The following is a 26,632-nucleotide window of genomic DNA, read 5'->3' on the forward strand; positions in this document are numbered from 1 at the left end:
GTAATTGACATTGGCAATTACTGCTTTCGCCTGTCCCTGAAGCTTTTCTATTCCCCATATTTGGATTTTGCATCCATCCCTGACCCAACTTGCAATATCCCTAGGCAGCCAAGGTGACCTTTCCCTCTGGACCCAATGGGAGACATGACCTAAGCAGAGTCAACTGGAGACTTTCTCTGAGACTGAGAAATAGATCTGGAAGCCATAGTTTACGGTGATTTTGCCAGTGTGATGTAAAGCTCAGGTTAGTGGTGCCATCTTCCCAGATGCTGGTTAGAAGCCTGTCTGCAGAACAAAGCCAAGTAGAGGTAAGCAAGCATGGCGTAAGTGCCTGGCTGGGTCCCTGCCCCTGATTCTGGTTTCTGAAGTTCTTCCTTCAATCCTGCTGATACAGTTTGGCTGTGTCCCCACCCAAATCTTGAATTGTGCTCCCATAATTCCTACGTATTGTGGGAGGGACCTGGTGAGAGATAATTGAATCATTGGGGCAGTTTCTCCCATACTGTTCTCGTGGTAGTGAATAAGTCTCACAAGATTTGAAGGTTTTATCAGGGGTTTCTGCTTTTGTGTATTCCTCATTCTCTCTTTGCCTGCTGCCTTCCACATAAGAAGGGACTTGCTCCTCCTTACCTTCCACCATGACTGTGAGGCTTCCCCAGCCACATGGAAACTATAAGTCCAATTAAACCTGTTTATTTTGTAAATTGCCACGTCTTGGGTATGTCTTTATCAGCAGTGTGAAAACGGACTAATACACCTGCACACTGTCCCGTATCCTTTCCAGCTATCAGAGGCAACAACATAGATTTCAGTCACAACTGAAAAAGTTCTGATTAATATATAGGCATCAGGCAAGTTTTTCCTGAGTACATCAACCTGCTACTCATTTCTCTAGGTTCATTCATCTGAATGCATATGAAAACCTTAGACAATTCCATGCCTTAGACTATAGTAGAATGGAGTAGAACTTCATTACCGTGCCTATTGTACAGAAAGACCAGTTTGATTTAGAGAAATAATGTAGATTGTAGAATGTACCTTACCAGAAGTATTATATTCAAGGAAAAAAAAACGAACTGGCTTAAGACTGTTCTGAGGACCTGTTTTTTGGTTTTTTTTTTTCTTTTCTTTTCTTTTCTTTTCTTTTTTGATTCAGAGTCTCGCTCTCTCACCCAGGCTGGAGTGCAATGGCACAATCTCGGTTCACTGCAAGCTCCACCTCCTGGGTTCACACCATTCTCCTGCCTCAGTCTCCTGAGTAGCTGGGACTACAGGCGCCCGCCACCACGCCCAGCTAATTTTTTGTATTTTTAGTAGAGACAGGGTTTCACCATGTCTGCCAGGATGGTCTCAATCTCCTGACCTTGTGATCCACCCTCCTCGGCCTCCCAAAGGGCTGGGATTACAGGTGTGAGCCACCGCGCCCAACCAAGGACCTGTTTTTAATAGAGTTTAGAAGGTAGAGTCACACGGGAGGGAATTTGGACTTGCAGTCTAATCGTGATCTTGACACTGTTCAGCTATATGATCTTGAGGTGAATCTTTTGAGCTCTCTAAGCCTAGTTTCAACTGTAAAGTGCAGATTTTGTGACTCTAGATTTTGAAAAACCAGCTTTCAATTGTTCAGCGTAAATGGATACTTTTTCAAATGTTTCAAGTTACATAAAGTTTGTTGGTTTCAATTTAAACGCTGTGTCTTCTACTTTTTCATAATTTTTAATTTGCTAAGCAAACCTTTTCGATAAACACTGCTGCCTAGTTGCAATGTGAATATTTGCAAATTAGGGTCTGAGTCATTGAGCTTGGGATGTGCCCAAGTGAACAGGTGGGCTTGGTGCTATCACAGAGGGTACGGTGAGAAAGCTCCATCAATAGCCAAAAGCTGTAGGTTCACCATTTCTTCTTATTCCTCCTTAAGGCAGAGCTATAGAGGAGAAACTCAAGATTTCCCTTTAAATTGTCCCCATGAGATAATTAAATACAGATCCTTTATTTCCTAGGAAGGCTCCCATATGGGTAAAAGATGTGAAAGATCAAGGCAACATATGTGAAAATGTGTCAAGTAAAAAGAAAACTCACTTATTTGAACATCTTTAAAAATCAAGATAAAAAAGAGAATACCATGGGAGTCATAAAATCTTAGCTCTAGGCCAGAGAAATGTTGCTTTTAATTTCTATACAGTAGAAGAAAATTTAGTGCATGAATAACATTTCATTTAAATGTATACCTTTAAAGATGTATATTGTCACATTTGAATTGGGGGGACAGTATAAGGTAATTTCAACTCCCTGACATGCTGATTTAGCACTTATTCAGTAAACAGGATCTGCCACTTGGAGTAAAAATATATAGGACATCTCTTTAAACACAAATACGGTGTTGATTTCTAAGGAAGGGTATGAAACAGGGGAGGGAAAAATAACCCCTCACGTTTTATATTGACCCACCTTTTAAGATTTTTCAAGGGGATTATTGTGTTACATGTGCCCGAGCATGACTGTCTAAATAGCCCATCACTGTAGGCATTGATATAGACACAAACAAAAAGCTTTGAAAACTGAAAATGAGAAATTCTTCTGTAACTTTTCAAACCCAAACACGTCAGCTGAAATCCTTTTGCCTCGTGTTGTGGTTTAGGCTCCAACATTATTTGCAGTGGTTTGATTTAATTATAACTTTCAAAATTCCTATAGGCATTTATACATATATCAGCACAGTCCTTTGATTTAAAGCTTAGCATGTTGTATGGGTAAAAATAAGCCACTGGAAAAAAAATATAAGACTGACTATTTGACACACATGCTGAGCTTTAACTGGGTATATCTGACTACATTTGTTCTTTGATTTGAGTGGTATTTCAACCCTGGCTGTATGTTAGAATTACCTGCAGGACTTTTCTAAAAATGCAAATCCTTTAGACCAGATAAACTGGAAACTCTGGGGGTATTTTTCAAAGCCCAGTCCTCCATGCTCCACAGTTCTGGGATTTTTTAATCTCTCAACCTTGACCTTTTCCCTGTCTCTGAAGGTTCTCCCTTCCCTTCCTTCTTCCCGTGGCCCAGACCCACTGCTCCTTCCTTTTAATTTGCTAAGCAAACCTTTGCGATAAACACTGCTGCCTAGTTGCAATGTGAATATTTGCAAGTTAGGGTCTGAGTCAATGAGTGAGAGGTTCGTCATTATCCTCCCATCATTATCTTCCCAATATTCACAGCAAACAATTCCCCACCACTTCCATACTTGATATTTTCTACTGTCATGGAGAGAAAAGGCCAGGATTGTTGCTGCTGGAGACTCGTCCCAAATCTGAATCAGGCCCTTTATGCTGCCTGGTGACTTCCTTAAGAGATTTCTGTAAAGGATTTCTTTCCATCAGCAGAGAAATATGTATTGAGCATTCACTCATCAGTGTTCTAGGTACTGGAAACACAATTCCAAACACGAGAGATGGGGCCTCTGACTTCAAGGAGCCTTCGTGGATAGAGGGAAGCACACGGCAAACAGAGACAAATCAGTGAATGTGCCCATGTAGGGGCAGCCGTGCACTATGAAGAAGCTAAAACAGGGTGGTATGGGGGATATGGTTTCGATCTGTGTGTCCACCCGAACTTCATGTTCAGTTGTAATCCCCAATGTTGGAGGTGGGACCTGGTGGGAGGTGAATGGATCATGGGGGTGGATCCTTCATGAATGGTTTAGCACCATCCCTTCGGTGCCATTCTCATGATAGAGTTCTCATGAGATCTGGTTGTTTAAAAGTGTGTGGCACCTTCCTTCCCCCCTGCCCCACTCGCTCCTGCCATGTGAGATGTGCTGGCTTCCCCTTGCCTTCCGCGATAACTGTAAGTTTCCCGTGGCCTCCCCAGAAGCCAAGCAGATGGCGCAGTGCTTCCCGCACAGCCTGAGGAACCCTGAGCCAATTAAACTTCTTTTCTTTATAAATGGTGCAGCCTCAGGTATTTCTTTATGGCAGTGTGAGAATGAACTAATATAAATAGGATGGTGTGGTGAGAAGGGACCAGCAGGTTTAGGGCACTAGTGGCATTTTCTCTAGAATGCCCAGGGAAGGCCTCTCAGAAGAGGTGCTATTTATTTATTTATTTTATTAATTTTAATTTAATTAATTTTTTTTTTTTTTTTTTTTTTTTTTTTGATTCAGAGTCTCACTCTGTTACCCAGGCTGGAGTGCAGTGGTGCCATCTCGGCTCACCGCAACCTCCACCTCTCAGGTTCAAGCAGTTCTCCTGCCTCAGCCTTCTGAGTAGCTGGGATCACAGGTGTGTACCACCATGCCAGCTAATTTTTGTATTTTTAGTAGAGACAGGTTTCACCATGTTGGCTAGGCTAGGCTGGTCTTGGCCTCCTGATCTCAGGTGACCCACCTGCCTTGGCCTCCCAAAGTACTGGGATTACAGGCGTGAGCCACTGTGCCCAGCATGAGGTGTTTGTTTTTGAGACAGAGTCTTGCTCTGTCACCCAGGCTGGAGCGCAGTGGCATGATCTCAGTTCACTGCAAGCTCCGCCTCCCAGGTTCACGCCATTCTCCTGCCTCTGTCTCCCAAGTAGCTGGGACTACAGGCACCCATCACTACACCCAGCTATTTTTTGTATTTTTGGTAGAGACGGGATTTCACCATGTTAGCCAGGATAGTCTTGATCTCCGGACCTCGTGATCTGCCTGCCTTGGCCTCCCAAAGGTAGTCATTTTTTAGTTAAGACCTGGAATATGAGGAGAGAGTCTTGGAAATATCTGGGGAAAGGAAGGGCCACTGCAAAGTCCCTGACAGAGGAACAACCTTGGCCTGTCTGAGGCACAGCAAGAAGGCACTGGGGCTCTGGGATGGTCCAGAGAGAAAGTAGGAGATGGAGGCCAGGTGCGGTGGCTCATACCTCTAATCCCAGCAGTTCAGGAGGCCAAGGCAGGTGATCACTGGAGATCAGGAATTTGCGACCAGCCTGGCCAAGATGGTAAAACCCAGTCTCTACTAAAAATACAAAAATTAGCTGGGCATGTGCTGCCTGTAATCCCAGCTACTTAGAAGGTTGAGACAGGAGAATCGCTTGAACCCAGCAGGCAGAGGCTGCAGTGAGCGGAGATGGTGCCACTGCATGACAGGGAGAGAATGTCTCAAAAAAAAAAAAAAAAAAGTAGGGGACAGAGACATAGAAACAGACCGGGGGCAGAGTATCAGGGGCCTCCTAGGGCATGGTAAGAATTCCTAATTAGATTCTGAACATCAAATCGGAGATAGGAGAACAATGAGGAGTGTTTTTATGCTAACAAAAATAATCTTTAATAACCTTGTAAAGAGATCATTCTGGTTTCCATGTACGTCTGCTTTAACTGATGGTGACTGAAGGATGGAAATGTTCTTTTTCTAACATGATACCCATTCATTATAACTTAAGCTAGTCCTAGTTTCTTACAAATCCCTTATTTCCTTGGATTTCTCCACTGCGCCCTTACTGTGTTGCCTTGTCACTTGCAAGCTGGGCCTGCCCAATGTGTTTCCAAAGCCTCTCTTCAGAAATATACCAGATGTGCTCGACAGAGGCATCATTAATAGAAACCTGCACTTCAAAACATCATACGAATATTTTGAAGAAACATTCTTCATAAGAAGAACCAGCAATCGTCCCTCCAATGTAAATACCTCCCATTTCACAGTATTACAGAAAGAGTGCAGTTTACTAACCATGCCTTCCTTACAGGAAATTCAGTAGCTATAAAAATTTTTGTTCAGTGTCAAACATTTCACTGCTTATTAATTCCAAAGATTGGAGCACCGTGTCGTTGTGGCATTTGGGGAGTTTCGCATACTCAGTAGAGAAGCTGTGCTAACAATGGAGTGAGTTGGAGCATACTTCTATAGAAACTTGCTGGAAAATGCAGAATGATTGGAGAAATGGTGAAAAACTTCCGTGAAGATGTAAATGGTACTCCGTCACCCAGTTGTTCTCAGTGCGTTAGGAGCCTTGCTTTACCCTGGTCAGGGGTTTCCAAAGGCGTTCCTTTCAAGCATGGAAAAATCCATTCATCCCCAGATTACGTATACTATTTGTTAAGGTCTAAGCAATGAGAACACGGAAGAAGGAATGCTGAGTAAGACAATAGGAGCCCAATGCATGTGTCAGCCACAGGCTCTGGCTGTCTACTACATGGGTGTTTGGATTCACTTCACTGCAGGTCACCCCAGCATTCACGTTTGCTCCACGTCCCCACTCCCAGCTGCATGCATAGAGCAAGACCAGGCTGGCAGCAACAGCTCCCATTGCCTCATGCCCTTGGCCTTCTAGCCCTCAGCTTGTGGAAGCGCAGGGAGGAGTTTTAAGCAGGGACACTAAATGATCTGAAGGCAGCTTTTTCAGGCCTTATTTTCCCCCTTCGCCAGCAGCTACCTGGCTTCCTGCTGTCACTCTTGACCTACAAAGGTCAACACGTCCTCTGAGAGGCCACGCCCTCTGCATTCTGTTCACACCTCATCTATGCCATGCAGCCCAATCGCTCACTCCCTTCTTTTATAAATATTCTCTTTCCTGGAGTTCCATGGTCTCCATCTCTCCAGGTTTTCATTCACACGCCCCACCTGCTTCCCAATTGCAGCATCTCTTGTGTGGCCTTTCTTGTCCATGCACGCCCTGTGGTCAGTGTGTCTCTCAGCATTGTGTTCTTGGAGCTAACTTTTCCTGACTTTACACTCTGACCACACCAGGGAAACCTCTTCCACTCCACTGGCTTTAGATACACCTCTGCCCAATTGATCCCCACGTTGTCGCCTCCATCCAGATCTCTGTCCCATGCTCTGGGCCTATGTATAACCTTGGCCCTGGTACATCCTCACACACATGTCCCAGGTGCTACAAATTCAACAAATACTTTCCAGACTGAATTCATAATCATCTTGTCAAAGCATCTTCCCCTTATCTGCTTTCTGTTTTGAACGATGCAATCACATGTTACAAGCTATCCAAGCTGAAATCCTAGCTAACATACCTCACCCATCTCTCTTCTTCATCCTCAACATCCCATCAGCCACTCAGTCCAGGCTTTGGGACATCTTTCTGTTCACTCTTCTCTCCTCTTCTCCTGCCCCTGCCTTGACTCAGATCCTTTCTCCTCTGCTGCCTGGGTCAAAGCCTTGGTCAACTTGTCTCCCCACCTCCAGTCTTTCTTCATTCTAGTCCATGTTTCCAGTGCAGCCAGGGTGATGTTTCTGTACTGCAAATGATTATTTGCTCCTCTGCTGAAATCTATATGAGGTCCTCTATGCTAGCCCCCTTTGCTTTGAGGATGAACTGAAATCCCAAACGTGACTCCATAGCTCTTCATGATCTGGCCCTTACCTACCTCTCTCTCCAAATGGATTTCTTATCACTCCCTGGCCCTTACCCTAAACCCAACCCTAATAAACTCTCAGCAGCTTCTTACCTACCTTGCTCTCACTTCCTGCGGAGCTGTTCTCTCTGCCTCTACAGCAGTTCTTCAGCCGCACCCCTTTTCTACTTGACAACTTCAGGTCTCATCCTAGAGTTACCTCCTGCAAGAATTCTTAACAATAAACAAACAAATTGTGTCTCCTGTTAAGTACAGACACTGGCGCAGTTAGGTTCAGAAGATGGGGGACCTGTATGCCATATTGGAAAGAATGCAGTGTCGTGACAACAAAACTGTAGTTGAATTTATAAGTCCAGAAACGGAACGAGGGATGTTGGAGGGCCCACTTTCCTGGGCATAGTGAAGGTGGGGAAGATTTGACAGGGATCTTAACACAGATCTGATGACCCAAGAGAGGGACCTTTATAACCTGGAGGGGCCAGATTAGCAAGGATATGAAGCATCTCAATGCCTTTCTGCATGGACGTCTAGGCAGATGCATGCATTGTGCAGAGGGCTCAAACATCCATTGACTCTCCTGCCTACAAACCTTGGCAAATTGATATGTTCCCAGAACTTAGGCCAAGCCATGGAAAAGAGAGAAAAATGATGACTTAACTGAGAAATAACTGAGCTTCCCTGGTGACATGGGAGCTAAATACAGTCAAATTGAAGAAAATAGAGATATATTACTTAGAGTTCAGAGTTGTGAACTGAGATTTATATTGCTCTGCTTATTACCCTGAAGAGTCATCACCTGTTTACCTGTCTGCCTCTAAGGAGACTCTCTAAGTGCCTTATGGTGGTATACCTTTCCCTGGCTAATAGCATTGATTCTGGTTAATAATGAATGATCGATAAATATATGTAAAAAATGAAAATAAATTTTTAAGACCAAAAATTTGCCATAATTAAGAACTCTGAGAATCTCAATCTGCTGGGCACGGGTAGCTAGGAAACAGTGGGTTGCAGTCCAGGTACATATATGGTGCAACAGGACTGCAGGAATAAACAACTAAACTTTGTGGTGGGAGTCCAGGAAGGCGTGGAGGATGTGACATTTGAGCTTAGATGTGGAGGTAGACAGCAGGTCTTGACACCCATTTGGATCCGTCAATCAGGCCTAACTAATGAATTGATACACTATCTCCGCTGAAGGCCAACAGAAAAAGAACAAAGATGGGGGCCTTAGGAGAAGGTATTTACAATGAACCTAACAGGTAGTGGGCATTTGACCAAGTGTGAGTTGGTCTTTTTCCATTCGCCCTTTCCCGCCTCCTTATCGTCTCTCCATGACTTACGTTTGCAGAATGGATTACAGCTCACAGGCTGTGTTCATTTGACCCTCTTATGTAACAGCATATCTCCAAGGTTTAAAGAATAGTTTCAAAACCCAGGAGCCAGAAATTTCAAGCTAGCTTTGCCCTACTTTCCCTAACACAGGCTTGTTGTGCACCGTCACTTAATGCAACATATGGTTGGTGTGGTGTAAGGACTAAATATGAGGACCCTGCACTTTGCACATGTAAAAACCTTACTCAAGTCAGGGCCCGATCAGAGGAGCAGCAAATGTCTTCTTTCTTGGGCCCCACTGATTGCACCTTGACAAACCTTCCTGATTCTCCACCCTTCGTTCTCTTTCCTCTTTATTTTTTCTTTTCCTTTTCTCCTTTCTCCTGGCTCCGTCTCCCTCACTCCCTGTGGCTGTGGAAAACTTTCTAGCTATCAAGCATTAGCTCTAGTTCTGATGACCATGAACATCCAGGGAAGGGTTTTTCTGCCTCGATCTGCATCATATTTATCTGAGGAGACATTTTTTAAAGGAGATGCTCATGGCCTCATCTCAAGAAATCTGAAATCAAATATTCTGGGATGCAGCCCAGGCACTGGTATTTTTAAAATGTTTCCCCAAGAAATTCTAAAGTGCAGTCAGTATTGAGAATCACAGATCTAAATTTTCCCTCCATATCTTAATTCCTTTTTCCATAAAATGAACTCATTGGCCTGAAAGCTATTTAAAAAAAAAAACAAAACAACTTTCTAGGTATGAAATATCTCCCAGAGACCTAAAGACATATCAGATCAGTGGATGGATCACTGCAGAAAAGTTTGGGTGGGACTGGGAGTTCAAAGTGATGGGGGTTAGGGATGTATTGCAGGTAACATGGAAAGGGAGAGACTAGTGGGTTCTAATAACTTTTCTGTTCACTTTAAGTTCTGATATTTCTGACAGTAGAGGGTTTTGTGTTGTGTATTATTGTGTTTTTCCTAACAGGAATAGCCCACACTTTCTTTGAAAAAAGTACATTTTCAATCATATACTTGGACATCTGATATGATTCGAATTCTCTGGTTGTTTTGTATTGTTTTAATATGGAGTCAGAGCCAAATAACCATTTTATAGAGCTTACCAATATCCCTCAATTCTGTGCATATGACTATTTGGCAAGAATAAGAATTAAGGATTCCTGGAGGCACTTACTCTAGGCATTTTAAAGAAGAAGATAGGTGCTCAGTGCTTCTTGGTGTTGCCAGATTAGCAGTACATCCTGGTAAATTCAAGAGACTTCTTTCCATCCTAATCTGTGACAGTGATAATAGAGGGAAACACTTCTTTGCTTGTTTGTTTGTTTGTTTGTTTGTTTTGAGACAGAGCCTCGCTCTGTCATCGGGCTGGAGTGTAGTGGCACTATCTCAGCTCACTGCAACCTCCACCTCCTGGGTTCAAGCGATTCTCCTGCCTCAGCCTCCCGAGTAGCTGGGATTACAGGCACCTACCACCACGCCCAGCTAATTGTTGTGTTTTTAGTAGAGACAGGGTTTCACCATCTTGTCCAGGATGGTCTCGATTGCTTGACCTTGTGATCCACCTGCCTTGGCCTCCCAAAGTGCTGGGATTACAGGCGTGAGCCACCGCGCCTGGCAAACAGAGGGAAACACTTCTAAAGCCAAGGGGCTTGTATAGTTACAGCCTCTGGTATTTGCAGGGGTTTGTATTTGACATCATTGTCTAGAATCCTACACATCAGCACAACTCTAATTAACATGCCAATGAGTATTAAGTTGGGTTTATTACAGACTGAGCAACTACTTCACTTGGGGCTCGGTGGGTTTCAAAAAGCAACATGCCTTGTTGATAAAACATTCTACTCTTTTTAAGTCATCACAGAAATGCTAAGAAAGCAAATAATTGCACAAAGAAAGCACGTTGTAAAAATGAACCCACTTACCAACAAAGCACTAGTCTTCAGTGTCTGTATTAATCAGTGATCTCCAGTGAAAGAGAACCAATAGTACATACAGTCATGCACCACATAATAGCATTTTGGTCAACAACAGACCACATAAATGAGTGACCCCATCAGATTATAATGCCATGTTTTTACCTTTTCTATGTTTAAATACATTTAGATACCCAAATACTTAGCATTGTGTTACAATTGCCTATAGTATTTGGTACGGTAACATTTTATACAGGTTATAGCTGTATTAGTCTATTCTCATGCTGCAAATAAAGACATACCCAAGACTGGGTAATTTATAAAGGAAAGAATGTTTAATGAACTCACAGTTCCACATGGCTGGAGAGGCCTCACAATCATGGCAGAAGGTGAAGGAGGAGCAAAGGCACATCTTACATGGAGGCATGGAGGCTGGAGAGTGTGTGCAGGGGAACTGCCCTTTATAAAACCATCAGATCTCGTGAGACTTACTCACTATCATGAGAACAGCACAAGAAAAACCTGCCTCCATCATTCAGTTACCTCCCACCAGGCCCCTCCCATGACACATGGGAATTATGGGAACTACAATTCAAGATGAGATTTGGGTGGGGACACAACCAAACCATATCAGTAGCCTAGGTATGTATTAGGCTCTACCATCTAGGTTTGTGTAAGTATACTCTGTGCTGGTCCCACAATGATGAAATCACGTACAGACACACTTCTCAGAACATATCCCCATCGTTAAGTAACACATGCCTGTATACAGTCACCTCTCTGTATCCATACTACAACTGTGGATTCAACCAACCATGAATCAAAAACATTCTAAAATGATTAAAATAAAAAGTAATAATACAGCAATAAAAATAATAATGCATTTTAAAAGCAATCATTTAACAACTATTTACGTGGCATTTACATTGTATTCGGTATTTTAAGTAATTGAGAGATGATTTAAAGTATAAGGGAGGATTACGTAACTTATATAAAAATATTATGCCATTTTACAGAAGGAATTTCAGCATCCTCCAGTTTTGGTATTCATGGAGGTCCTGGAACTAATCCCCCGTGGATCCCAAGGGACAACTGTATATAGGAAGAGATTTATTATGAGAAATTGGTTCATGCAATTATAAAGACAGAAAAGTCCCAAGATCTGCCAGCAGTGAGCTGGCATCCCAGGAAAGCCGGTGGTTTTGAGGAACATTAAATTCAGTTCAAGGACAGAAAACCTGGGAGAACTGTTGGTATAAATCCCAGTGTATGGCAGAAGAGGAGATGAGATGTCCCAGCTCAATCAGTGAGGCAGAAAGAAAGGGGGCAAATTCCTCCTTCCTCTGCCTTTTTGTTCTAGTCGGGCCTTCAATGGACTGGATGATGACCATATACATTGGGGAGGGCCATCTGCTTTGAATCCAGTTCACTCATTCAAATGCTAAGCTCATCTGGAAACACCTTCACAAATGTACCCAAAACAATGTTTAATCTGGGCACCCCATAGCCCAGTCTAGTTAACACAAAATTAACCATCACAGTGTCCTTCCCCCACTTGCCAATAAACAATCTTTATGGGAAGCCCACCAAGTGGTAGCATTGCGTTTTCCTTTCTTCCTCAGCATCTCATCCTGAATGCACGACTTTCTGAAGGAGGATTTGTTCACCTTCCTTCGCTTTCTTGTGAGCAGACCTTTCAGGTTCTTTGTGATGTCAGCTGGGTTAGTCTGAGGTTTCTCAGCCATCGTGCCCCTTGGTCTGCGATGAGTCAGACTGGGCTGCTCATTTATTTGCGGAAAGCAGTAAACATGAATGGGATTGTATGACTAAAGTTCAGCCATGGACCCTCCCTTATGAATGTGACCTCAAAGTGTTCAATCAAACGTTCTGACTATAAATGTATTTAGTAGATTTGAAAGGCTACTATGAGGATCATGAATGTGTTTTATAGTCTCTAAAATCCTATATAGGTTTAAGGTAGGATGTATCTCCTTTATCAGAAACCTTAAGAAATTTCCTCTCATGAAGGGTTTTCACTCTTCCTGGTTAGTCCTGAATTCTTTCGAGTGGCAGAAAAGATTTGTTATGGGCTGAAATGAGTACCCCAGGATGCTATTGAAGTCCTGACTCATAGTATCTATGAATGTGATCTTATTTGAAATAGAGTGTTTGCAGATGCACGAGTTGAGGTTATAAGATGAGCCCTAATCCGATATGACTGTGTCCTTAGCAAAAGGAAGAATTTGAACACAGAGGCAGGTATAGGCACAGGAAGATACAAAGGGAAAGTGCAGAGGGAGAACCCACGGAGGAGATGACCATCTACAAACCAAGGGATGCCTGAGGCTACCAGAAGCTCAGAGAATGGCAGAACAGATTCTCCCTCACAGCCTTGGAAGGAACCAATCCTGCCAATACTGACACCTTGATCTTAGACTTCCAGCCTCCAGAACTATGAGACAGTAAAATTCTGTTTTCAAGGCAATCAGTTTATGGGATTTTGTGACAGCGGCCCCAGGAAATGAATGCAATATTATTTCCAGAAATGAATGCAATATTATTTCCAGAAATGAATGCAATATTATTTCCAGAAGTCCTGAATGCTCTGCAGTTGAAGTTCTAAGCAACAATCTTCAGGCTCCAAGCATGGGTGCTCTCAAACAAAATAAGAACTGCAGGTCATGGGGCTGGGCGCAGTGGGTCACGCCTGTAATCCCAGCACTTTGGGAGGCCAAGCTGGGCAGATCACGGCGTCAAGAGATTGAGACCATCCTGGCAACATGGTGAAACCCTGTCTCTACTAAAAAATATGAAAAAAAGTAGCTGGGCGTGGTGGCACACACCTCTAGTCCCAGCTACTCAGGAGGCTGAGGCAGGAGAATCGCTTAAACCCAGGAGGCAGAGCTTGCAGTATGCCAAGATCGTGCCACTGCACTCCAGCCCGGCAATAGAGCAAGACTCCATCTCAAAAAACTAAAAGAACTGGAGGTCATGACCTCTAACTTGCTGACTTTGAGTCAATTGGGGTTTTATTTCTGAGGTTTAGATGGCTCCAGATATTCAACTAAACACATTTCAACCCATCTCACTGAAATGGGAGAGTTCCCTGAATCCTCTTGCAGGATGAGCAATGGATGTGGCTCATTTGTTCTGGCGCTGTGTGTGCTTAAACTCCTTACAGGTTGGGGAGCACACGGATGGGCAGGTGTAAGAACCAGGATGAGCACTCCTGGTTCCAGCACCATGGCAGCATCTAGGGGTGGGTGTCTATGACTCCCAAAGCCCCAGTGGGTGTGTTACAGTGCTAGCCTTGTTGTCCATGAACAGATTAAGTGTTAACCAGCTCAGTGCCCTCTTGATATGCAAGTCCTTGTCCAGCATCCAGGAAGAATCAGGTCACACACAGACTTGATGAAAAATGAATATAAGGTTTTATTGAGTGGTGGAGTTGGCTCTTGGTGAGATGGATGGGGAGCTGGAAGGGGGATGGAGTGGGAAAACCATCTTCCCCTACAGTGTGACCATCTAGCAGCTAATCTCCTCTCTGCCCATCCCCAGCCAAACTCTTGTCAACATTCAGACACTCCTTCTCTTCTCCCTGCCACACCATTGTGCTGTTATTCTGCTCTTCTGTTGGTGTCGCCTTGTGGAACCAGCAGTTTGGGGTTTACATGAGTACAGGATAGGGAGGTGTGGTGGGCCAAAAGGCAACTTTTGGACACAAAAACAGGAATGCCTGTTCCCATTGAGGGCCACAGGATTCCTGTTTTGAGGGTGGGGCCTTTGCTGGGTAACTGTCCTCTTCTACCTGGTATTTCCCTATCTCCTGTCCATATCATCACCTGTACAGGAGGCTGACAGGGTTTGCAACCTACCTTCCACATGGCCTCACCTCTACTGCCAGACTTCACATAGGTAGGCTTGGATCCATGAATATCTACAACCAAAGTGCTCAGTTACAATAGAAAATGCTACAGTTGAAAGTGCCTAATTATATAGTTTTACCTTTTACAAGTCAAATTCCACTACATTTGCATTATGAAAGATTACTGTCAAATGTAAGATGAATATGCATAAAATTCCATCCATATGCATTTCACCCAAGTTTGAGTTACAGCCAATCCTCATCTTGATTCTTCATGTTGATCAAAAAGGAATCCATGTAATGTGGTGGCACTCAACCCACCCTTTACATCAGCATCACCTGGAAGTTTTAAATAACACTGATGCCTGGGTGCCAGCCTCTGAGATTCCCAATAATGTCTGGAGTGTGCCATGGACATTGGAATTTTAAAAGCTCCCAGCCCAGACAGAATTATGATATGATCCAGCAATCCTACTACTGGGTATATATCCAAAGGAAATAAAATCAATATGTTGAAGAGAGATCTGCTCTCCCATGTTCATTTCAGCTCAATGCACAATAGCCAAGATATGGAGTCCACCTCAGTGCCAAACAACAGATAAATGGATTTTTAAAATGTGGCATACACACACACACACACACACACACACACACGGGAATACTATTTAACCTTAAAGAAGGAGATCCTGTCCTTTGTGACAACATGGATGAACTTGGAGGACATTATGTTAAGTGAAGTAAGCCAGGCACAAAAAGACACTGCATGGTCTCCCTTATATGTGGAATCCACAGAAAACCATCTCATAGAAGCGGAGAGTAGAAGGGTGGTTACCAGAGAATGGGAGGGATGGGGGAAGAAATTGGAGAGAAGTTCGTCAAAGGACACAAAACTTCAGTTAGGAGAAAGAAGTTCAAGAGGTTCATTGCACAACCTGGTGACTATAGTAAATGTATTCAATGTCTCTTACACTTGAAAATTGCTGAGAGTGTAGGATTTAAGTGTTCTCACCACAAAAGAATGCAAAGCATGTGAGGCAATAGATATGTTAATGGGCTTGATTTAGCCATTCCACAATGCATACATATATCAAAACATCAGGATGTACGTCATAAATATATATCATGTTTATTTGTCCATTAGAAAAAAAAAAAAAACAAACTAATGTAAAAAGAAATGTTTTCTGCAAGTGGAACCTCCAAAACTGGAAAAATAAATAAATGAAACAAAAGCTCTAGACCAAGATTGAAAACCTCTGGTAAAGCACTGGCTCTGGAGTGAGCCACACAGGAGCTGGAATTGCTCGCAATTGCGCCACCGCCTACCGGCAGGGCTACTTTAGCTATGTGTTCATTTCCTCAGTGACACAGAGACAATACATGCCTCATCGTGCTTCTGTGAGCATTACATGAGATAATGCCCACGTTAAGGGTTATCATGAAGAGAAATCTCCTTTGGACTCTCTATACCTATAGATTTCTGGTCTTGGGTATCTACAGGAGGCAATAAAAAATGACCCTGGGCTACCACATCAGGAAGGCACTCAATAGGCCAATCATAATACAGATCAGGATCACCTTGTGATCCATTTGAAAAAAAAAAAAAAAGAATTTCTAGAAAGGGTTAATTCTTTTAAAAGGAAGTTATAAACCAGAAACCCTTGAAATAATTCCATATTTCTCAATCTGCTATTACAAGTTTGCTACATTCTGTGATTCAACTCAAAGAAGGGAAATCAAGTGAGAAAATAAACAGCCTCACCTTATTTGCAGGAGGTCACAGGGAAGTAGAGAAAGGGGTGAAGAAATATATTTCCATCCTGAGGCGGTCTGCCATCTCACTGGAAGAGGTGCCGCAGGAATAAGAAGTGTTCTAGAATTAAGCAAAGTGAAAATTTGAAAGACAGTGAATTAACCATTCTCTACCTCCTGCCTCTACAGGAAATATTTACCGTCTACTCCTTTTGATCTTTATTTGCCTATAAGGATTATGTTATGAAAACACACACGTAGACACACACACACACATACACACAGGAGTGCAGGGAAGGAAAAGCTACAGGGCAGTGGGTCATATCCCTGTTTTCATAGTGAACTCATCTCAGAAAATTATTTTGAGTTTTCACATGAATGATCTGAGATACCCACTTCAGAGACAATCTCAGACAAACATTATGTGGTGTGTGTTAGAACTTTAATATGTGTTAAATATTCAGTTACAAAAAGTTACTCCCTTGCATTTGTAATTATAAAGTGACATATTCATTGAAACATTGTCAACTAGAAATCAGAATTCTCACTTTTTAATGCTTCAGTGGGAAGAAAGCCCTTAAGGTTTGATATCACACACACACACACACACACACACACAAATTCTTATTTTAAAGGTTATATCAAGCCTTTTTTGAAACTGAATTATAATGTTTTCTGGTCCAGTAATGTTGGCCTAATAGCTAGGATATAGTTGTTTTTATGCTATCATCAATTTTCATTTTTGTTTTTCATTTAATACTTTTAAAAACAGAACATGCTTAGAGTAAAACAGAGAAATTAGAAAAAAACAACGGCTGGTTAAAAGTGAGCTCAAGCTTTTTCTCTCTGGTTTCCCAATTTTCATAAAACGCAAGCTTTAGAAACAGGAGAGAAATGGTCAGAACAAGCTTGTTTTTCAGGAAACCTTAGCCTTTAAACAGAAGACACCCGGAGGCGGAGGTATATAAAGATTATTGTCCATGTACAGCAGTGCGTCTGTAATTAATTCATTTTGAGCTTTGTGCAAAGCATTCTTTGTCCCTACATAAAGACAGGGCTCTGTAGTTTTTCCCAGTTATTTTATCATTACCCTCAATCAGCTGGGCTTGTTACATTCTTTTTTCCTAGATGGAGTACTGCACTGGTTGGCTACATTCTATATTCCCCTTTCTTTTTTTAATCCCCATGTGTAAGGTGGCTATCCAGAGGAGTATGTGTCCCAGAGAGGGCATGGCAGTGCTAGCATAAACCTTCAAGCCTTATTTTCTGCTTTCGAAGCCATGCTGGTTCAAATCATTATGGAATGTCCTAATATTTTATATAATAAAAGACACTTGGGCCAGTGAACTGTCAAAATCGTATCATCAATAAACTCTACCACTAGATTAGAAAATTGCTTAACATCACCTAGAAATACTTGAAGACAGTAGATATGATTTGCCGAAAACGAGGCCAAAAATGATTAGTGCAAGCCATAAGGGAGAAAAATTAGACACATTTTTGAAGCCCTGCTTTTCAAAGAAGCTTCAGAAGAGTAAGAAATGTTTGTACAAATAACAACAGTCTATAAGAATGTAGCTGTGTGGATATATTTCAAAATAGAAGGTCAGAGGCAAACTTTTTTTTTCTAAAACTACTTTGTACCTCCTAAAAGGGTGACTAAATAGAATATGAGAATAGTCCTGGTTTTCTGATTATAGAAAGAAATATATGGAAAGAACTTAGTAAATAAGGAAAGGTATAAAGAAAATAAAATTCAATGATTGACATTGTACCAATAATTGTATCACTTTTGTCTATTTCTTTCCATCTTTTTTTTTTTTTTTTAAGACAGATTCTCGCTTTGTCACCCAGGCTGGAGCGCAATGCTGCAGCCTTGGCTCACTGCAACCTCTGCCTCTCAGATTTAAGCGATTCTCGTGCCTCACCTTCCCGAGTAGCTGGGATCACAGGCACGCGCCACCACGCCCGGCTAATTTTTGTATTTTTAGTACAGATGGGGTTTCACCACGTTGGCCAGGCTGATCTCGAACTCCTGACCTCAGATGATCTGCCCGCCTTAGCCTCCCAAGTGCTAGGATTACAGGCATGAGCCACAACGCCCGGCCTCTTTCCAGTATTTTTTTTCCATTTGCACATTTAAGTATGAATGTTGGAAGTCAAAAACTGGAAGCACCTCATCGCGTTTTGTCTGGGCTCCCATCTGCGGTGGCGTGGAAAAATTGGAGCTGGGTTAGGGCCCCTATCTTCGGAGAGCTCCTCTCTCCTCTTGCCACACCCGCCCCTATTGCCCTTTGTTGGTACTGAGTTGTCTTGCCAGTTATTATGCTGTCTTACCCTAGAGATTTTCCTGTGGCTGGTCTTCAATTAGAGTGAGAGGAAAGAAATATGGGTGGTGTGGGGAGGAAAGATCATTGCAAAAGAGAAAGCTAGACCAAGACGGCTGAATGTTTCTAGAAAAGCAAGAGAAAAAAATACTGTTGTATTTTAATAGACAACTTCCCTGTTCACAGTACCTCTACGGTTCCTCTCTGGGAACTATGGGCAGTTGAGTTTGCAGTCCTGGTAGCAATACAAAATATTGATATCACATTCTGTGTACCGTTTTGTGCCCTTTGATCAGTTATTTCATTTCAAAAGTCTTTTAAAGTCATTCCACCAAAACATGTTTTTGATTGTTCCATAGTATCCAGTTTTATAGATATGTCATATGCATATATATTTAACCCACATTAAATTATTAGACATTAAGTTGCTTCTAATAGCTTATTAATATAATTAATACTACTATGAATATCCTGCACATAAACCTTTAAGAAGAAAACTTTTAGAAATAAAAATCCTGTGTCAAATATAACGTTGCCTTTAATTTTTGATACATGCTACCAAATTGCTTTCTGGACAGCAATTGAAACACACACCAGCCACATATGAGTGGGCCTATTTCATTGTACCTCATTGTGTCATTACATATAATCAATTAAAGGCATTTACCAGTTTGATGGATAAAATGCTATATTGCATTTTGTTTTAACTTATATTTCTTGATTCTTACAGAGATAGTTTTTATATGCATCGTTTCATTTGAATTTCTTCCTCTATACATTTTATGATTTGGGCTTTTGCATACATATTATCTATTATTGTATCCACACGGTTTTGCTCGTTAACAGACCCATATATATTTCTTAATTTGTCTTTCATTTTTACTGTTATATATGATGTTTTTGATAAACGGATTTTTATGAACTCAAACGTGAACTTTTCTTTATATTTTTAATAATTGCATTTTATTTAAAATTGTAATTTATAAATGCTTTCACATAAAAGCAAGAAAAGAAATTATCAAGACAAAAATTTGCCTTCGTTATGTTTTTCTCTAATTTTCTATGGCTTCACTTTGTATATTTAACTTTTCTGTCTGTTATTTATTTTGGTTTTGAATGTGAATTGAAGATCTAATCTTTTTACCTCCACAGCATTCTCATAATATTTCATACGACATTAGTTGACTAATTATTCCAGTTTCTCTGTTAGAGTTTTTTAAAATCATCTATTAGATTTTATATTCAAGAATATATTTTATATTCAAGTTTTTATATTCCCGTTATGTATTTGTTAAAGTTTATGCTAACAGAACCCTACTACAATTATTGTTGTCTAGCTCTGTCCTTTACCTCTTGGGAATGTCTCCCTCATAATAGTACTTATATGTATGTAGGCTTTGATTTATATATGACAATACTAATCCTCCTCTGGATTCTGGAAATGCTTGCATAGTTTCTGTTGCCTACACCTGAAAAGCCATTGATCCTTTTATAAATTCTGATAGAGTATATTACATGATACATATATGAGAGCTAAAGTGGGTATTATTTTCCTTTATAAAGGACAAATTAGGGACGGACGTTTACAAAGCAAAGTATGACGGCAAACAAGTGGTCATGATATTACTATAGCTGTCTTGCTCAAAGGACAGAGATTTGGTTTTTAAAAGGAGGGGTTAATGGTGAAAGGATTACCAATGAATCTTTAGTGATCTAAGGTTAAACCTATAGTTTCTGCCATCTACCATGTTCTATGAATTAAATATGTTCATGGAAAATATTTATTTAAATCACTGTGTTCATTCAATTGTCTAACTGAACGATCCGTGTGATACTAAAGATGCTTTATTTATGCTTCTTTCTGATTGTCAGTTAGAAGATGCCCTTTCTGTAAGGAATTAAGTAGGACTCTCAAGCTAGATCTCCTGGCTTCAAATTTGGCCTCTGACACCTGCAAACTACAATCATCCTTTACCCTCTCTGTGCTTATTCCTCACCTATAAAACGAAGATTAAAATAGAGCATACCTCAGAGATTGTTAGGAGTATTTAGTGGGCTAGTTTTTGTAAAGCCTTTAGAAGACTCCCTGATACATACTAAATTTTACGTGTTCATTTAATAAAATTCTCTATTTTCATTTTAGATCCTTCTGCTTACAACTCCATCTCAATTGTTTAGTGATCTAAAAAACTGTTGAAGTACAATAGCAGAAATTATGTTAGAAACACTCTGAAATATTTAATAGTCTACATAGCTTTCTGGGGGAGGTCACTGAGATTTTTACAGACTGAGATACCTTAAAGTGTGGTTAACTAGCAGGTGAGCTTTGTTTTCCTCTCTTTAATGTGGCAAAAAATAATAATAATAATAATAGGAATTCAAGAAACCAGTTGGAGCCAGAGCACAGCTACCAATTTCCAACTTTGCCGGTAAACAAAGATGTATTTTCAATGGACTCATGTCCCAACTTTTAAATCATTCATGTAATTATAAATGAGTTTTAAATTTCTCATTAAATTATGAGTTTAGAAATGTTTGGTATCAAGTGACTACTGAGATCATTGAGGTAAACTTTTCATTTTTTACTAGAATAGTGTATTTTTTTCTTTTCATCAATAGTATAAATGGATATAGTTTCTATTCACCTTAGATTATAAAGCTTCTAGTTCAGTGTAGATCCTAAAATGACTCTTTAAACATCTCTGTGAATTGTTTTCTTATTGTTGGGGAATACGTTTTATCAGGGCTCCCCAGGGTGTCGAAAGTGGACCAGCACCGGTCTGTGGATTGTTTATTACAGTTTACGATGATTTGGAGTAAGAATTTGGAAATGCATAGCAATTCGACAGAGTAATTTTATGGCTGTTAATCTAATACTTTTCTTAATGGGGTTTATATTGTTTTTCTAATAGTTCGATTTTATTTGTGTTTAACAAAAGTACTGGTCTACAATGAATCAAAAACTTTGAAGGAAAGAAGGAAGGAGAGAAGGAGGAAGGGAAGGGAAGGGAGAAGGAAAGGAGAAGGAAGGGAGAAGGAAAGGAGGAAGGGAGATGGAAGGAGGGAAAGGGAGGAAGGAAGGAGGAAGGAAAGAGGGAGGGAGAGAGGGAGGGAAGAAGGAAGGAAGGAAGGAAGGAAGGAAGGAAGGAAGGAGGGAGGGAAGAAGAAAGGAAGAAAGGAAGGGAGGGAGGGAGGAGGGAAGGAGGGAAGAAGGAAGGAGGAAAGGAAGGAAGGGAGGGAGGGAGGGAAGAAGGAAAGAAGAAATGAAGGAAGGAGGGAGGGAGGGAAGAAGGAAGGAAGAAAGGAAGGAAGGGAGGGAGGGAGGGAAGAAGGAAGGAAGAAAGGAAGGAAGGGAGGGAGGGAGGGAAGAAGGAAAGAAGAAATGAAGGAAGGAGGGAGGGAGGGAAGAAGGAGGGAAGAAAGGAAGGAAGGGAGGGAGGGAGGGAAGAAGGAAGGAAGAAAGGAAGGAAGGGAGGGAGGGAGGGAAGAAGGAAGGAAGGAAGGGAGGGAGGGAGGGAGGGAAGAAGGAAGGAAGGAAGGGAGGGAGGGGGGGAGGGGGAGAGAGGTTCCTCACCACAGTGGGAAGTACTGCCTTACCTGTAGCCAAATCGGAAAATGTTTTGACATGCTAAACGGATCATTTGATTGCTCAACAAATGCTTTATGTAATCAATCAATAATCAATCAATATTTGTGTGCAGCGATTACCACCATGAATTAAATTAACAAGTTAGTTTTTAGATCTGTCTTCAAGTGAATTTGTGGTACATTTTAACTTTACTTAGGTCTGCTGGAGTTTTTGCGGGGGAGTGGGGAGTGGGTAATAAGGGAAGGCTTACATTTTTCTCATAGTAATTCAAGGGCAATATTCTGGGTTAGGAATTCCTTCTCTATGAGCAGGTGTTGACATTGTTTCTTTGACTGGCAACTTGGCAACTGTATTTGGCTTTCCTTGAAAACTCAGATTTCCCTCTTAAAAACAGATGAGGAGTCTTGTTTGTAAGCACACAAAAACCAGAACAATCTAAAGCTGCCATTCAAAGAAAAACAAAACCAAAAAAGACTGTAAGATCAATGTTTCCGGTTTGATTCCCTGGCCTATGATATGGAGACTATCTGAGCCACACATTTTTCCTTTGGGCATTTCCTTTGTCCCTGTGGGTGTGAGCCCTGTGTGCTAACAAAGGCAGACTGGAAATTAAAAGAAGAACATGACGCAGCTTTGAAAATCTCATCTCCCATGGCAGTATAGGAGTTAAAGCTCTTCCCCCTCCCCGCCCGCCGACTGTATGTACCAAATTTGGCCTGTGATTCCTTTGAATGGTATGAAAAGCAGCTGGCTGGGTGTGAGTCTCCTTCCTCTCTTCCTTTCTCACTTTAAAATATGCCTGGCAGAGATCCAACATTCCCCTTTCCCTGGCTTTAATCCATTTTACCCTCCTGTTCAGCTGACCAAGATTCCAAATGAAAAAAGCATTCCTTCCCAATTGTTAGGAGAGCCTTAGCACCAGCAGAATGTCAGACACATATGTGGACCCCGAATCATGCATTGGGTCTTTCGCATGTATGTAGCGGGTTTTGAAGCTGTCTCTTTAGAGGCCCTTCAGAATTTTTTTTTTTTTTTTTTTAGCTTATCAAGTGACACATAATAGCAATTCCTAAGTCATTGATGAAGGACCAAAACACATATCTTTGTTCATAGACTTTTCATTGTATCAGGTTTTGTGAGCAAAATACGAAAGCACTTGAAATTCCATTAAAGTTACATTCATTTATCTAAAAAAGAGAAAGAAAAAAGCCATCTTTGGAAGTTTGTCTCTACAGACATCATTAAAGTGAGGATATGTACAAAACACATTTTACGTAACTCAAGATTAATGGCTAACTATTCAGGTGCAGATTTTTTACAGTGGGAGCTGACGTTTGGGAAAAAAAAAATAAGAACACATAGCCACTACATTAACTGCCAAGTTACTGTGTATAAAATAAATATAATACAGACATGCCCCCATGTTTTACAAAACATCAGTTTCAATGCTTCTCAACACATCAATATTACCAACACTTAAAAATGCGTTCAACTAGCCAATCTTAGGACAAGAAGACTGTGGAATTCCCTAATTTTCAATATTTGAAGAAATAGGCATATTTTGATCCTATCACTGCTTTGTTCAAAAAGCAACCTCAAAAAGGCGTTTTTTATGTTTGGCTTATAATAACTAAAACAATATAAAGCTTGAACAACAAATAAATTTATTTTGATGTCTAGTCAATAAAGTCAAAGGTACCATTACCCACCTCCATAAATAAAAAATAATCACCACAGTGATGTTCGTAATTTTTATTTAAAAGTCCATTTAGCAGAGGGTTGCCAGATTTAGAAAATAAAAACAGAGGAACACAAAGTAGAATTGCAGATAAAAAGACAATGATTTTTTTTTTTGTATGAGTATATCCCATGCAATGGTTAGGGCCATACTTATACTAAAAAATTATTTGTCATTTCTCTGAAATCTGACGTACACTGGGTGTGCTGTATTTTATCTTGGAACCCTTGCCTATGATTGTTGCCACACTGTGGTTTGCTATGAAAAGCATGGAAAGCCGGGTCCTATTTCTGGGGTCCAGGGCAAGTGCTGGGGTTTCTTAGCTCACTCCATCTGCTAACCTTAAAATTTTGGCACGTTAACAAAATCGGGAAATCTTCTTTTGCAGCAGTAGAATGCATTTATTAGTCATTTCACTTTCTTCAGAGGAGAGAGAGAGCTTACCCACCTGAGAAGAAGGTAAGAGCCAGCAAAAATAAGAAGAAAGGAGAAAAACCAAAAAACTAGAAAAACCAGAAAGGAAAAGAATTTTAACCAGGAAGTAACATAATTAGGAATAAACAAGTTTAAAGCAAGCCTCTCCAAAACAACAACAAAAACAAAACAAAAAATGTTCAGGATAATCAGATCCTTAGCAAGAAAACTGCAGTTTATAAGAAACGGAGACACCCATAGAAAGACAAATGAAAAAAATGACAAAGAAAATGTTGTATTTCTTCCCTAACAAACCAGTTTTTTTTTTTTTTTAAGTCCCTATCAGGAAGTTAGACATTTTGTGGGGCAGCAACTTACTAAGACACCACATCTGTCTTTCCGGAGCCTGATTAAATGGTTGGCTTTACCTACAGTTGATGGTGAAAGCCTTTTTCCTTGTTTAGCTTACTCATGCCACGAGGCCCATCCTACTCTTCTGCTAAAATAAGATGAGCTTCCATGGTTTTTCACCTTTGGTGCTAATGATATTATCCTCAACCACATGAAAACCCACCTGGGATACTGTATAACCAGGAGAGACGTTCTCCTGACCTTCTATATCTGCATTTCCCAGGGCACTCTCTGCCAAAGTCTGATAGAAATGCAGATTCCTCGGCTCCTAGTGTTGCCTCCTGACTGATACTCCATATTTTCCCACACTTCCCTCAAGACTCTAACCCCAGTACATGTGGAAACCACAGGCTCAGAGGGTTGGGCTTGCTTCGATGGAGGAGGTACAAACAGTGGGCTTTATTTTTGTTTGGAATTGGGTTGTGGTTTTGGCTTCTCTACTGAAGAAACCAAAAGAAGGGGGAAGGAGATCACAGAAATGTTAGCTCTATGAAAAGGAAAGTGACGAGCCTTGTTGCTGGTACTATCAAGACAATCATGAATGTTGTGTTACATGGATTAAACTTTTTTTTTTTTAACAGATAGGGAACTCTCAGGAGAGGTGACTCTAAGAATCATTACGAATGCAAAAAAAAATTTTTTTTGATGTAAAGGAGTATCTGTATCAAAATTGTGAAAAAGAAGACAAAGAGAATGAACTCTTACGGTTTATAGACTGACGTGGTGGAAAACTATAATTCAGGGCCAAAGTTTATTAACGCTGAACCTAACTCTTATTTTTATAAATAGAAAATTTACTGTTGCCTTTCTGTGTTACAGATAAATAGTTGGCCCCATTTTGAACAAGGCAACATTTCTGTTTGCTTGTTTGTTTGTTTGTTTTTAGGAAGCACCCTCATTGTTGAAGATGAATTAATCATCTCGATGGCCTATTTCTTAGTAGGAAACAGATCCATTAGGTGTGTGATCCATTGAAATCAGGAATGAAATACGTAGGGAAAAGGAAAAAATAAATTTGCAGCATGTGATAGCATGGAATTAATCTCCAGTATATGTAAACATAAACACACACTTGGACCTTGAAATTAAGAAAAAGAAAAAGGCAAAATATTCTGCCCTTCTTGGACTCAACGCATCCTTTAAAAGTTAATTTCTCTCCTTCCTCTCTAAATACTTTTGGGAAGTGGGTTTCAAACGTTATCCTCCTAAACTCTAGGGTTTCTCTCTAGGGTCTTAGGAGTGAATCTGTGAGACTCAGGGGATTCCTCTTACCCATCCCTATCCTGATTCTAACCCCAATCCCATCCCCACCCCAGTGTCTGGACATAACAATAATTGTTTTATTTTAGTTGTTCCCTGCAGTTGCCTTCTACCAAAGAACAGTGAAGCTGATTTTCCATTTATGGAAATGACTTTAAAAATCCCTTTTAAGAAAGAAGTGCTGTGTGGCGGTTACTCGCCAGATCCACAAGCATCCCTTCTAAGTTCAGTGCCATGAAAGCTCAGACCATTTCCTTAATTTCTCCACACTTAAATGTCTTCATTTACATTAACAAATGGGGAGTACAACTCATAACTTACCTCATAAACAAGTTGGTTATGAGGAGTGAATGAGTCAACACACCTAATGAAATTAGAACTGTTCCTAGTCCCTAATAATGAACTTCAGCTACTACTGTATCTGTTTCTGTACCTGGGCTTGGTACAAGATTTTATTTGAGTGAACATTCTACTGACTACCTTTAAAAAGTTTTTGAAAAGACAACTGCTTTAAAACAGTATTTCATAATTTACAAAAATGGGTTTCTCCTTTTGTCCTTTGGCCAGAAGTCAAATCCCACCCCCTTTCCTCCATTAACCCTGAACTCTAAGCGTTAAGAACTCATTTCCCTCCCTTCCCCAGACCCGAATCTCCGTGGTGCCATGGGATAAGGATGAAGAT

At 40.9% G+C, this 26,632-nt stretch overlaps 1 protein-coding gene and 1 pseudogene across 1 annotated transcript in view; one reads left to right on the forward strand and one right to left on the reverse strand.

The window, feature by feature from the left end:
- CELF2 (CUGBP Elav-like family member 2) overlaps positions 1-26,632 on the forward strand; it is an 866,615-nt gene that overhangs the window by 299,719 nt on the left and 540,264 nt on the right. The window lies entirely within an intron of this gene.
- LOC119618818 (ORM1-like protein 1 pseudogene) lies at positions 5,319-7,325 on the reverse strand (annotated as a pseudogene).

The sequence above is a fragment of the Chlorocebus sabaeus genome, chromosome 9, assembly GCF_047675955.1.
Source record: "Chlorocebus sabaeus isolate Y175 chromosome 9, mChlSab1.0.hap1, whole genome shotgun sequence".
NCBI lineage: Eukaryota > Metazoa > Chordata > Mammalia > Primates > Cercopithecidae > Chlorocebus > Chlorocebus sabaeus.